A 15,747-nucleotide genomic window follows, 5' to 3' on the forward strand; every position below is an offset into this window, starting at 1 on the left:
TATTAAATAAAAAATAGCACACTTTCATCAACTAACCTCAACTTATTAATCCTATATAACTTATCTTCTTACATACTTAAATTATATATGAATATTATTTATTCCATAAAAGGGTTTTTGTTTAAACCATCCCCTTAGCATCAGTAACTAAATCACATCTCTAAAGAACAAGGATACAAAATTTTACTTATTAAACAACTTACTCTAATCTGGTTGCGAACAACGCTGAAGAGGAAAGCAAGGAAGACTATGTCAAGACATGACAGGAATTACTCCGCAGTTACATCTAGACTTATGAACTTTTGCTCTGATACCACCTTTGTCACGACCCGTTTCCGTGGGCCGGACCGGCACTAGGGCCTAGGTAAGCTTAAGGCCCCCGAGGCCCGTAGTAAGCCTAAATTATTCAATCTGTCTACATGATTCTCCTAATTTCAACAAAACAGTAAGCCCATATGACTTGAGATATAAGTTTTATAAAATTTTCAAACATCTGGCCCAATATCAAATAATACATAAAATTTAACCAGGGCCTATTCACAATAACTCATAATCACAATAAGGGCTTACTAGTTTACCTACAGTTAATTACACAATAATTAATTTATAGCGTAGTGCTAACAATAAGGCCCAATTTAAATACACAACCCTATAACTGCGGAGTTCAATAATAATCTGATAAAAGAGTAACTTATACAACCAAAATTAAATAACAAAAATATAAAGTTTACATTTATAACTCTGCGGAGAAGATTGCAGAGCTTCAATCGAATCAGCTGCTTCCTAGTACCTGAGAGGTTTGGAGAGAAGGGGGTGAGTTTTGCAACTCAGTGAATAATAATAAATAATACACACCACATACAGGCAAGCAAAATGCACCCTAGTATACTGAATGAACACACAACAGTCACTCATATGTCATCATATCAGCACCCACAACAATATCACCTTCAAATAATCACATCACGTGGAAATTAGTCAGTGGCGTCACCTAAATCCCCGACGAGCCGTCCTCTCAAACAGCCCATCCTCTCAAACATGTGCAGCCGGGGAGCCAATCCCCCATATCTGGCCGACCGGTCTAATCCTCACTTGACCAGTCCTCTCAATATTTTATTTTTACATTCTCTCTTTTCTTTTCCATATCATCAACATCATTTCATCAGTTCATCAGGTGCACACGGGGGCGCCGATCTCCCATTTACCCGGCCGACGGTCCACTTTCATCAGTTCATCAGGATCCTTATTTATCGACCGTCCTCACAAACCCATGGTGACCCACTTCATCCCAACTCCACACAAACAGAGCACAGTATATACACAGCACAAATAATCAAACAATTCATTTATCATAATACACCAATTTCATCCAAATGCACAATTATGCACAAGTATAATTATAGTGATCATAACATAATATATATGAGAAAATACAATATGTAAATATATAAAAATGTAATGTTATGCAAATGCAGTGTTGATATGCATTATTTATTATTACTCACTGTGGTGGAGAGCGAAGCTCTAGTTTTGATTCTATCCGGGAGGAGCACTAGATGGACCCGAGCGATCTAAGCAAAGTAAAAATGACATCGGAAAAAGAATAATATCAGATAAAATATTTATTCATCACACTACTATTCTTAACCTATTTAATTTCTATCAATAATTTACTCTTTATAATTAATTAAATTTCTATAATAAATTTTATTTGCTACCGAAATTCATTTTATTTTCTACCGAAATTTCGACAGCATCTCCCTTAAAAATTGGACTTTCCACCTGTTTAAAGTATCAACAATTTTATCTAATAACTCCAAATCACACAGCCCATCCATCGGGCAATCAATCAATTAAATTTTCCATCCTCCATCAATTTAATTTTTCCCGTCCTCCACATTTATCCACATCAACTATATTAATTTTTCTTTAATTCCATAAATCATAATTTCCCAACAATTTTATTTATTACCAGAATTTAATTTTAATTAATCAAATATATTTTTATTAATCGACTCATCAACACTAAATTAAATTAATTCAACTAATCAGATTTGCTAAATTAAATTAACTAATCAAGATTACTAAAATTAATTTAATTAACTAAAATTACTAAGTTAAATTATACCCAAATTACTAAAATAAATTCTGAGAATTAGCAAGAATTGCTCTATACCCCAAGTATAATTTTTGTTGAATTTTGCTAGATCGGAAAGGCTTACGCGTGCTAGATCGGAGCTACGCGCATCGGGACTGCGAGCAAGTGGCGCGATCTACTGGACAGCAAGGATGGTGGCGCAATGAACTCGAGGAGCTGTGGCGCTGCGATCTGGCTGAGGATGAAGCGCTGCTGCAGGTGGAGCCGCTGGCTGTGGCGCGCGGAGGAGCGGCGAGGCGGTGCTGTGCGCGATGGAAGCGGTGCGACTGGCTGTGGATCGCGCCTCTGCTGTTGCTGGCTGAGGTCGACGCAGGCGCAGTCACAGCAAGAAAGAAGAAGAGAGGAAGAAGAAAAGGGAAAGAAAAAAAGAAAGAAAGAAAGAAGAAGAAGAAGAAGAAGAGGAAGGAGGAGGCGCTGCTTTGATGGTGAGGAGTAGAGAGGTGCAGCGCTGGAAAAAAAAAGGAAAGGGAATTTTCTAGATGGTTTGGGTTGAACCGGTTCGATTCGGTTCGATTCGACCCAAATCTTTGATTTTCGATTGGTTTTCGACTTTTTCAATCGGTTTTCGGTTCGGTTTCTCACAGTGTTCGCATTAAAATATTAAAATAAATTTCCAAGCTGTCGGTTTATTAAATTTAATTGGAAAATCTTTGAAAATAAAAATTTGAGTTGTTTCAGAAACTTTGCAATTTTTTCTGTTTTAGTGTATGAATAGAAAAAGTTACAATTGTGTATTTGAAACAACTCAAATTTTTATTTTCAAAGATTTTCCAATTAAATTTAATAAACCGACAGCTTGGAAATTTATTTTAATATTTTAATGCGAACACTGTGAGAAACCGAACCGAAAACCGATTGAAAAAGTCGAAAACCAATCGAAAATCAAAGATTTGGGTCGAATCGAACCGAATCGAACCGGTTCGACCCAAACCATCTAGAAAATTCCCTTTCCTTTTTTTTTCCAGCGCTGCACCTCTCTACTCCTCACCATCACAGCAGCGCCTCCTCCTTCCTCTTCTTCTTCTTCTTCTTCTTTCTTTCTTTCTTTCTTTCTTTCCCTTTTCTTCTTCCTCTCTTCTTCTTTCTTGCTGTGACTGCGCCTGCGTCGACCTCAGCCAGCAACAGCAGAGGCGCGATCCACAGCCAGTCGCACCGCCTCCATCGCGCACAGCACCGCCTCGCCGCTCCTCCGCGCGCCACAGCCAGCGGCTCCACCTGCAGCAGCGCTTCATCCTCAGCCAGATCGCAGCGCCACAGCTCCTCGAGTTCATTGCGCCACCATCCTTGCTGTCCAGTAGATCGCGCCACTTGCTCGCAGTCCCGATGCGCGTAGCTCCGATCTAGCACGCGTAAGCCTTTCCGATCTAGCAAAATTCAACAAAAATTATACTTGGGGTATAGAGCAATTCTTGCTAATTCTCAGAATTTATTTTAGTAATTTGGGTATAATTTAACTTAGTAATTTTAGTTAATTAAATTAATTTTAGTAATCTTGATTAGTTAATTTAATTTAGCAAATCTGATTAGTTGAATTAATTTAATTTAGTGTTGATGAGTCGATTAATAAAAATATATTTGATTAATTAAAATTAAATTCTGGTAATAAATAAAATTGTTGGGAAATTATGATTTATGGAATTAAAGAAAAATTAATATAGTTGATGTGGATAAATGTGGAGGACGGGAAAAATTAAATTGATGGAGGATGGAAAATTTAATTGATTGATTGCCCGATGGACGGGCTGTGTGATTTGGAGTTATTAGATAAAATTGTTGATACTTTAAACAGGTGGAAAGTCCAATTTTTAAGGGAGATGCTGTCGAAATTTCGGTAGAAAATAAAATGAATTTCGGTAGCAAATAAAATTTATTATAGAAATTTAATTAATTATAAAGAGTAAATTATTGATAGAAATTAAATAGGTTAAGAATAGTAGTGTGATGAATAAATATTTTATCTGATATTATTCTTTTTCCGATTTCATTTTTACTTTGCTTAGATCGCTCGGGTCCATCTAGTGCTCCTCCCGGATAGAATCAAAACTAGAGCTTCGCTCTCCACCATAGTGAGTAATAATAAATAATGCATATCAACACTGCATTTGCATAACATTACATTTTTATATATTTACATATTGTATTTTCTCATATATATTATGTTATGATCACTATAATTATACTTGTGCATAATTGTGCATTTGGATGAAATTGGTGTATTATGATAAATGAATTGTTTGATTATTTGTGCTGTGTATATACTGTGCTCTGTTTGTGTGGAGTTGGGATGAAGTGGGTCACCATGGGTTTGTGAGGACGGTCGATAAATAAGGATCCTGATGAACTGATGAAAGTGGACCGTCGGCCGGGTAAATGGGAGATCGGCGCCCCCGTGTGCACCTGATGAACTGATGAAATGATGTTGATGATATGGAAAAGAAAAGAGAGAATGTAAAAATAAAATATTGAGAGGACTGGTCAAGTGAGGATTAGACCGGTCGGCCAGATATGGGGGATTGGCTCCCCGGGTGCACATGTTTGAGAGGATGGGCTGTTTGAGAGGACGGCTCGTCGGGGATTTAGGTGACGCCACTGACTAATTTCCACGTGATGTGATTATTTGAAGGTGATATTGTTGTGGGTGCTGATATGATGACATATGAGTGATTGTTGTGTGTTCATTCAGTATACTAGGGTGCATTTTGCTTGCCTGTATGTGGTGTGTATTATTTATTATTATTCACTGAGTTGCAAAACTCACCCCCTTCTCTCCAAACCTCTCAGGTACTAGGAAGCAGCTGATTCGATTGAAGCTCTGCAATCTTCTCCGCAGAGTTATAAATGTAAACTTTATATTTTTGTTATTTAATTTTGGTTGTATAAGTTACTCTTTTATCAGATTATTATTGAACTCCGCAGTTATAGGGTTGTGTATTTAAATTGGGCCTTATTGTTAGCACTACGCTATAAATTAATTATTGTGTAATTAACTGTAGGTAAACTAGTAAGCCCTTATTGTGATTATGAGTTATTGTGAATAGGCCCTGATTAAATTTTATGTATTATTTGATATTGGGCCAGATGTTTGAAAATTTTATAAAACTTATATCTCAAGTCATATGGGCTTACTGTTTTGTTGAAATTAGGAGAATCATGTAGACAGATTGAATAATTTAGGCTTACTACGGGCCTCGGGGGCCTTAAGCTTACCTAGGCCCTAGTGCCGGTCCGGCCCACGGAAACGGGTCGTGACAGTATTTGAACTCCCAATTTTTTGCAATTAAGTGAAATTTGTCTACGTGGATCGCCGGAATTCACCGGAGGATAATGGACCCACTTTTTAGTTTTTTAATTGTTGATTAGGCGCCAAATAAGATGCCGCGTGGGCTGCCACATAGATTAAAACTCAAAGGTGTAATAAATGACCAAAATATATCTTATCAGTTTTTTTTAGTATTTAAAACTTATTTTTACTTGGTTTGATATTAAAAAATATATAATTTAAAATTTTTGAATTTCATTTTTATCTATATAAGCAAGCTAAGATTGTAAAGCAGCTAAACAATTTGGTTACACCCATCTTAATTTATTGGTTTACTGCATATTAATTCTCTATTCTTTATTTTTGTAACTTTGCGGCTATTTTTTTCTTTTTCTTTTTTTTTTTTCAAATATATTATCGTATTGTTGTTAAATCAACTTCTATTTTTATATATGTTATTTTTTATTTCAAGATGCAGATGAAGATAAATAGAAAAGCTCATAGAAAATTGTTGTTTATATACTTTCAGCAATGTAAATTGTTCTCTTTCATTTTTCTCTTTCTCTCAGTTTATCAAAGAACATTGAAAATTTCTTTCATAGTTTATCTACAATCTCGAGTATTTTTCTTTTGCTCTATAATGGTTTTAAGGAGAAAAGCATAGAGAAAGTGAAAAGATGACATAAAATAAGATTAGATTTTTATTTATTCTTAATTTGTTTCCTTATTGAGGAGATTTATAGGGCAACCGTGCTCATGTTTTCATTTTTTTGCCATTGGTACAGAGTGAAAAGAATAAGGATTGATTTGCATATGATTATAAATCATCACAGAATTTTCTCTCGTTTTCTATTTTAGCTCAAACTGATTCCTATATATATGTGTGTGTGTGTGATCAATTTTATGATAAATCTTTTTCATTATCAACAAAAATAGTTACTTAATGTTGCACACCACTAGGCAATCATTATTATTATTATTATTATTTTATTATTATTATTATTAGGCAATTTTACCTTTCAGAAAAAAATACTATGCAATTGTTATTAGATAAGTTTTAAAAAATCTATCAATAGAATATACGTATGTAAAAAATAATTTATTTTTTTTAAATTGTATTGCTAAATTAAATTTAAAGTTCTTTACATTAATTTTTAAATTTTCTGCAAAAGATTTATAATTCATTATTAATCTCAAAAAATATATAATATATAATCCGGTAATAAAAGCAACTCATGCATTGCGTAGGCTTTTTCTTAGTTTATTTTAAATTTGCAACTTAAAACAATGGACAAACAAAATATTTGAATAAATTCATTAACTAACTAATATTGAATCTTAGCATGATTTGTTTTGTATTTTCCGTTTATTGACTTGACTTTAGTCTTTTTTTTTTTTCTTTTTTCTTTTTTTTGTCTATCAACATTAAATTTCTTTAAATTATGGCCTTGCAAAATGATGAATGTTGACTTTTAAAATTTAAATTGGTAATTTTTAATATAATTTATTTCTTATTATATATTAAGTTTTGAAAAGAGTTTTGTTCTTAATATTAATTTTTTATTTTATTTTTTATTTTTTATTATTAAATTAATTTTTAACTATTATCATTTTAATTCAGTAAGAGATTTATATGTCTCTTGTTTAATGATTAAGTATTTTTAATTTTCTTAATTTTTTTTCTCTTATATTCTAAATCTGCTTGACTTGAAGGAAAATAGTGTTTATGAAAATGGAAAAAAAAAAACTAGAATTATATATTTCTATTTTGGGTCGCTTTTTGGAGTTTCAAGAATTCGTATATGTGCATGTATTCCTTTCTTTAATGCACTGGGTAAGTAATACTGTCACTATAGCCAAAGTGATTAATATTATCAATTCAGATGATCTCCTCAATTTTTTTCACATAACAGTAAAAAATAATTTATTATTGTTTTGCATTATATTTGTAATTTTGGGGTTGAGGGCAGGAGGTTGAAAATTGAGTTATGACTTGATTTTTTTTATGCACCTATTAGGGTTTTAGAATCTGCATTTATAAATTAGGGACTGAAGGATTAGGTTTAGGAATGGGGTTGACGTTTGTTTTAAGACCACTTTAATTATACAAAAATAAATTAAGTACATAAGAAGTTACGTTATAAATAATTTATACGGTAAAGTCAAATATAATTAACAAATTATATTTATTTTTATCTAAACAAAAACTTATGCTTTAATATTATATATATAAAAAAAAATTAAAAGAATGTAAAAAAAACTGAGTATATAACGAGTATAATCAACATGCAACGCACGTCATTAAAAATACTAGTTATATATAATAATAATAATAATAATAATATCACAAGTAAACATAAAAATTTTATGTTCTTGAAATATATTACCAATAACAATCCTCAATTATCATTGTTGATTAGATCCTGCTCAATATTTAAATTTTCTCCCTTAATTTTTAATAAATCTAAAAAACAAAGAGATTAATACCTTCAATTAATTTTTAAAGTTAAATATAAAACAACAATTAAATAAATGAATTACATTTAATTAGCTTATGCAATTTCTTCAAATTTCACAATATCATCCAAAATTTTTTCTAACTCAATTGTATTAGAACTACTTCTCAACTAATTTTGTCATTGAACAAGTTTAAGTATAGATTTAAAGTTTAAGGTTATATATGGTTGATATAATAAGAGAGAATATTATTAACACTATTTATTTTTCTATTTATTTGTTCTTTAATATTTATATATTTTCTATATGGTTTGATTTAGTTTGGCAATTTTAATCCTTAAACCATAAACGAGATTGATAGAATAATATATTCATCATTGTATAAGCGAGATTACAATTCACAAAATCCAATAATTAAAAAAAATAGAGAAAAGAAAAACGTACATGCTCATTATCATTTGTATAGAAGAACATAATGAATATAAAATGGCAGGGGCAACAACATACAAGAAAGAGTAAATAGTATAATTGGTTGTTACAAAAAAAAAAAAAAAAAAATCAATCAAGCTAGATTAATGAGAAAAATATATCGATATTCATGGACTCTGAATGTTTGATGGCTTTCAGAGTTAATTAAGTAGAGGGATCCCCCTTTCTTAATACCATCTTTGTTTTATTTATAAGCTAGGACCAATTAGTTATTCTAGTTAGTTGAAGATATTTGAGGATATTACAGAAGCAAAATTTCCACAAAACCTGGTGATTGTTGGGTAGGTATATGGAATAATATCACTCTAATCTATAGTCCTTTTGCACTTAATACTTTCCTAATTACAGTAAAATCCTTAATATATCTATTATTCTACTAGATGTCTCCCAATAAGTATTGGACATTTATTCCCAAATCCTTATTTTAATGAAGGTTTAATTATTTTTTGAGCACGAAGGCTCTGATGAGTGCTAGGGTTTAGAGCTTCAAGCTTGGTTATTTTCTGAATGTGAAGGCTTTAATGAGCGCTAGGGTTCAAAGCTACTTAAACCTGAATTTTCTTTCTTTTAGTGAGCACAAAGGCTCCAATGAGTACGGGAGTTGGAGTTGCTTAAGCTCAAATTTTCTGTCTTTTGTGAGAATATAGGCTCTGATGAGCACCCACAGTTCGGAGTTACAGAAAATGTTTTCTTTCTTAGGCTCTAATGAGCGCCAAGACTCAGAGTTGCTTCATCCCTTTTTTTCTTTGGGTGAGCACATAGGCTTCAATGAGCACTAGGGCTCGAGGCTGCTTAAGCTCTTTTTTCTTTTCAGATGAGCAAATAAGCTCTAATGAGTGCTAGGGTCTAGAGCTGCTTAAGCTCTTTTCTCTTTCTGGTGAGCACAGAGGCTCTAATGAGCGCCAAGGCTTGAAGTTACTTAAGCTCTTTTTTTTTTTCTTTTTTGGGTGAGCTTATAGACTTTGATGAGCATTAGGGCTCAAAGCTACTTAAGCTCTTTTTTTTTAGTTGAGCACATAGGCTCTGATGAGCGCCAGGGCTCGGAGTTGCTTAAACTCTTTTTATAACACTCCCTCTCCGACCCTGCAAGAATAAATAGGAGATGTCACAATTTTATGCCAGAGTCACATACAAGCTTGCTTAGTACACAACTAGAATCAAATGATCTTATAATAAAACAAATATAGTCTTACGTTTCTTAAAACATTTAGCAGAAGACTTAAAAACCTAACCTGTTTAAAATATTGAAAAATTTAAAAATCAGAAAAATTCAAAATCTTGATACAATAGAGAAAACCCATCTGATCAGACTTACAACAGTTTAGGTAAACACTACAGAAAAAAAACTGTAAGAGTTTCCTTTAAAAATGAACTTAAGAAATAATTTAAAATCTGTTAATAAATCATTCCAAAAATAATAAAGTTTCCAAAATCTCTTTTAAATAAACAACCAATATTCAGGTTCAATAAACAAATCCTCAAGAAGAATCAACCTCAAATTTAAAAACATAAATCCGAACATAAGAAGCCCAATCTCTAAATAAGAGTCCAAGTCTAAGTGAAACTAGCCATAAATCCTTAAAACGTTTAAAGGAAATGCAACAAATGTACTTAAGAAAATAAATTTACAAATCCCACGTACATAACCAAAGGCCTTATAATTTCAAAAGAAAAGACTCATACTCTAATCTGGAAGTAGAAGTCGCTCTCTCTAGATACAGATACTCGAGATCCACAGCAAAACAAATTTTCAACCTACACGAGTTAAAAATATCGCGATGAGTATAAAACTCAGTTGTATTCAACAATTATATGAAAACAATCACTACAAAAAAATGCGATTTTGCGATCGGCTTTTGCAATTGCCATGTGTCGATCGCAATATTTCGATGATGTTGCGACTATTTGCAATGAATGTTGAAAATACAGAGATTTAATATTCACCGGCGGATTTGCGACCGATTTTCAACAACTTTCGCGACCGATTTTCAACAACTTCCGTGATAGATTTGCGACTGACTACATATCCGTCATTGATTCTAGCGCTAATAACTCCAGCTAGTTTCATTTCTACTTTGCGACCTTATTAAGACAAATTAGAGACAGAATTTGCGACAGATTTGTGACCATTTCACAGTCCATAGCAAAATTGCGCGCTGCAATTCAATGCCAATTTTAGTTTTTGGTTTGCAATGGATTAGTGACCAATTTGCGACCGATAATTTTGCAATTGAATGTTTTGGTCGCAAATCAGTCGCAATTTTTTTTATTACAAAACGACATCGCAGGATTAAAAATTGCGATCGATTTTTAAATGATTTGTCGGTCGTAAAAAATTAGGGCTTTATAACCCTTTGGTCGCCTTAGGCTTGATTGCAGTGCCCCTCTCCCCTATTCTCTCCATTTCCAGCAGCTACAAATCCTCTCTGTTGCAACGGTCGCAGGAGAAGCCATTAAGTCACCAGATTTCGTCCCTGTCGCTGGAGTAGCCACCTCGTTCGCTCGCCTAGTGTAATAATCTGATAATTTTTTTCATTTTTTTCCCTTCTTTTCCATTGTTATAATTGTTTATGGCGATTTCTTGTTCATATATTTGCAGCAATGAGTTTTTTTGTATTTATGACTTTTTAATAATCTAGTGTAATAATGACTTTCTCTCATTTTGTTCATATATTTGCACATCATTTGGATAATTTGCTTTTGTTTTTGTTGTTTGTTTTTTGTTTGGATAATTGGATCATTGTGTGCTAAAATTGGATCATTTGGATAATTTTAGTTGTAATATATATCTTTTTTTTAACTAGTTTTTTTATAAATCAAAACTAACTCCCTCGTTAAAACTTTAACATTAATTATATCAATAATATTTTGGTTGCTAGATACAGAACTATAACATTAAAGAGCAATTCTCACTTTGTGAATTAGAAAACTTTGTAAAGGGTGAATTACAAAGTGCATGTGTATATATATTAAAAATATATATATATATGAAATAGAAAAAATTCAGATCAAAGGTCAAAGGACAGAAGGTGAGGACTAGAATAGAAGGGGAGGAGAGGAAAAAATAGTTGGAAATGAGAGAATAAAAAAATGTATTTTAAAATACGTATTATTTTTTTTAATTGGATAAAATTACAACTAAAATTTTAAATTTGCATAAAAAACCAATAGTTAACAAATCAATGGGTTTAATTACATTAAAGAAAAATAAAATTGAAAATAAATGGAAAATAGTAGCAGCCAAGCCATAAGCACACAATACATAAAGTAATAAATTACAACATAAAGTAATAAATAAATGGATAATTGAATCAATTTATGTTGATTTATTATTTTGAAATTTATTTTTTTGAAATTACTTTATGCTGATTTGTGTTTTCATTTGAGTGGAAATCACATGAATAATGCGTTTGAGTTGGAGGCCTAGTAGTGGCCATTTTGACTTTGGAAACTGTTGGAATGATATAAAAGTGTTTATGTGAGTGTGTTTTGGCTTGAGATTTGATTATGTTCTGCCGAAGTGCTGCCGAAATTTTTTTAAAAACTGAATATGATGAATCGTACACTTACTGATATTACAGTAAGTTTATATATATATATATATATATATATATATATATATATATATATATATATATATAGTTACCCTTATTATAGAAATAACCTTAGTAAGTTAGAAATGTAAATAGAACATTACTTTTGGTGTGTGTTAAGGATGATTTAGGACTAATGCAATTACATATAATTTGCCCATTATAAACAAAGTGTTCATTACGTAACAAAATGCGGACTAATCAAGATTGGATGTACTAGAGGTATGAGGTCAATAAGCTATTAAGAAAAGAATTCCTGCAAGGATTGGAGTCGTTTATATAGTTTGCAGTTGGTAATCCCAGTTGTATGGATGGTAATAAGTTGAGAATCACAAGAAGTGTCAAAATAGAGCCTTCTTAGATATCGATACAATTAAACTTCATTTATGCAAAAAATGGGCTTGTGGAAAATTACTACGAATGGATACATCATGGTGAACCTCAAGTTTCCAGTGGGTCAAGCCACTCTATTTCCATAAGTTCAGAAGGTCCGCTTTTGCAATTTCAGTATAGTAATTGATGCAATGATATGGTAATTGATGCGACTAGAGCAGAATTCCATTAGGACAATATTTACATTTACTTTCTAGTCTTTCACTTATGTGTACAAGTTCTCAATATAATAAAGCTTTCAACTGCGTTGATTAATTAATTTGTTGTTTTCAGGAGAACTACAGTATAGCTCGCGAGTGTTTTGTTTCTTCTCAGGCTAGATCTGAAGTTGAGTCAAGAATTGATGAGTTAGCACTTTATCTGAAGGCCGTAAGTGGCGAAAAGAAGAGGAAAGTATATGGCATTGGGTCTCAAGCATCACAGTTTTATTGCAGCTCAGCATCTGACGCTTCTGTACCCTCCTCATGACCACAACCCGACCACAATGCCATGGAGATTAGTGCATTACGGGCTCATGTTGATGAGCAGGAGAGAAAGCATGCAAAGCTTAGAGTGCATGTCATGCGGATGTCCAGTCAGCATGGTGCTGGTACTTCTTCCTCTGATCCTCCGCCTACTACAGATCGACATGTTTCTACAACTCTGCATCAGCCACTATCGTCTCCTCTTGATCCCGAAGACGATAGCTTGGTCACTCCTGCCGACACTATGACACATTCAGTAGATACTCCTGCTGACACTACGACACTGGATCATGCAGAGGACCGACCTCGTAGATTTGATTTCAAACCTTTTTAGCTTTTCGTGATTTTGTCATTATGATTTTTAATATTATTAAATTATTTTTTTTGCCTGTAATTATATTTTGCAATCGACTGGCCAAGCTAGCAACCTAAGAAAGGTACATCCTGCACACAAGGATTCTCCTTCTTCGGTTAAAGCACACAGGCTAAAAAAGCCTCACAACCTTGCTGAATCAACTTCTTAGCTATAGTAGCTGAGATCGCATTAAAGTGAAAGTATGCCCTTTCACCCATAAATACAATCTCCTCACCTGAAGGTGTCTGGAGTGTGATCTTCTTGCGCCTGTAATCAACAACAACTTCATGTCTGGACAACCAATCCATGCCCAGAATCACATCAAACTCCCAAAACGGCAATTCAATGAAATCACCCATGAACACATGTCTATGAATCATCAAAGGATACTCCTTATAAACCCGATTAATTATCACACTATCACCCAAAGGGTCAGTAACTTCTATCCTCTAGTCTAAAACATCACAATTCAAATCACCCAAGATACTCAGATGCATGGAGATATAAGAATGAGTAGAAACCGGATCAACCAAAGAATGTACAAAGGTACCAAGAATAAAAAACATACCAACTATAACATCTGCTAAATCCTAGTCTTCTTTGCCCTTCATAGCATACATTCAGGCTGGAGCTCTAAACTCAGGTTTATCCACCGTCTCTGAAGCTCCTTTCTGTCCTTCATTACCAGCTGCACCTCTACCCCTGCCTCTAGGAGCCACAGGAGTAGATCTAACTGATTATTGACCATTACTGACTATTGTCTTCGGACAATCTTTGATCATGTGCTCAGTCAAACCACATCTCAGACAAGCACCAGAAGCTTTCCTACAAATACCCCATGCTTCTTACCACAAGAAGTAGAGGCTGGAATATCACTTCGAGCAGTACCTCCTACACTAGCAATAGAAGTAGTCTAAGGAGTTTCTCTGCTAGCATGACTCTATCCCTGCCTTTAACTCTTTCTACGCCTAGATGGCGGTGATCATCTATGCCTCTTACTAGAAGTATACACTGTAGAAGTCTATTCGAAAGGTGCACTATGAACCCTTTTTTGATGGCTTCTTTGTCTCCTGGCCGCCTGATGGATCTTGACTTCCTCAAGCTCTTGTGCATCAGACACCAAAGCAGACAACTGAGTGTGGTGATGTGGAATTAGTGAAAACTTCAGCTCATCATAAAGCCCTTCTTTAAACCATTTGCATCTCTCCTCTTCATTAGGAATCAGCTCTGAAGCATATTTACTTAGTTGAATAAACTCCCTCTCATACTCTGAGATCGTCATCCTACCCTGTTTCAGATCCAGAAACCTTGCCTTCCTTCACTTAGCATACAAGGTGCCCACATAATTCTTCCTGAACTCAGTCAGAAAGAAGTCCCAAGTCCTCTATTCAACCTCAACATCTTTGAAATGGTAGACCACCACTGATAAGCTGCCTCTTTCAGTAAGGAAGTAGCACAGATCAAACTATCACTAGGAGAACACTGCAATTGCTCTAAAACCCTCTCATTGCTCTCAAGCCAAAACTCAGTAGCACTAGCATCATCCTCCTTCTTGCCTTTGAAATCCATTGTGCCATACTTACGCAATTTATCAATAGGGGGTCGAGGAACGACCACTGGAACAACTGGGGCCTGACCTACAACCTGCCTGAGAACATCAGCAAGCTATTGCAGTAACACATTCTGCCCTTGAGCTACTGGACCACTAGCAGCAGGTTCTACAGCCGACACATGCTCGCCTACTGATTCACCAGCATCAGCACCATTAGGAGGAACATAACTATTAACCTCCTCATCAGTAGCGTGCAGAGAACCTGAAGATATCATATTAATCCTACAAATCACAAGATCTGCATCAAAGTAAAGTTCCACTCCAGAATAAAATAATGGCATGTGCTAAGTTAAACAAAACAAGTTAAATAAAACAGTCAAACCAAGTAAATTAAACCAGAACCGACTAAATCAGTAGCTCTTATACCACTAAATGTAACACTCCTCTCCGACCCCGCAGGACCAGACAAGAGATGTCGCATTTTGTGCCAGAGGCATGTACAAGCTTTCTGTCACGACCCGATTCCATGGGCCGGATCGGCACTAGGGCCCAGGTAAGCTTAAGGCTCCCGAGGCCCGTAGTAAGCCTGAAACACTAAAATTTGCTATCTCAATATAAATTTCAAATATTCAGCCCATATTACTAAAAAAATAAACCTCAAGATTTTATTTCATCTTATCCCAAATTTATCTTCTACAAAATTCCACAGTTCGGGCCCAATTTACAATACATCACATTTCTAATATAGGCTCACAGAATCATTTCGTCTATGATAATACACGACTAAGTGTAAGTAAATTCTACAACTGCGGAGTCACTAACTATTTGGTATACATAGCTTTTTATACATATAATTACATAGTAAAATAATTATAGAACTAGGAAAATTTCTTTATAGCCCTGCGGTGAAGAAACATAGCTTATACCGAATTAAAGAGAAACTTACTTCCTGAAAAATTAAACAAGACATGTGAGTTTTTTAAGGAATAATAATTATTGCACAACACACGCAGTCACGCATATGTGT

The 15,747-nt window shown here is 33.9% G+C and overlaps 1 long non-coding RNA gene and 1 pseudogene across 1 annotated transcript; both read right to left on the reverse strand.

Moving 5' to 3' along the window:
- Window positions 1–509: 509 nt before the first annotated feature.
- Window positions 510–2,515, reverse strand: LOC149497576 (uncharacterized). Its single transcript, XR_016319948.1, has 2 exons — window positions 2,177–2,515; window positions 510–1,571 (listed from the first exon to the last, which is right to left on the reverse strand). It is a non-coding gene; the product is annotated as an uncharacterized LOC149497576 (long non-coding RNA).
- An 11,674-nt stretch (window positions 2,516–14,189) lies between these two features.
- On the reverse strand, window positions 14,190–15,201 carry LOC149497577 (uncharacterized; annotated as a pseudogene).
- Window positions 15,202–15,747: the final 546 nt, after the last annotated feature.

The sequence above is a fragment of the Jatropha curcas genome, chromosome 3, assembly GCF_041381405.1.
Source record: "Jatropha curcas cultivar XTBG-Jc1 chromosome 3, XTBG_Jcur_1.0, whole genome shotgun sequence".
Classification (NCBI taxonomy): domain Eukaryota; kingdom Viridiplantae; phylum Streptophyta; class Magnoliopsida; order Malpighiales; family Euphorbiaceae; genus Jatropha; species Jatropha curcas.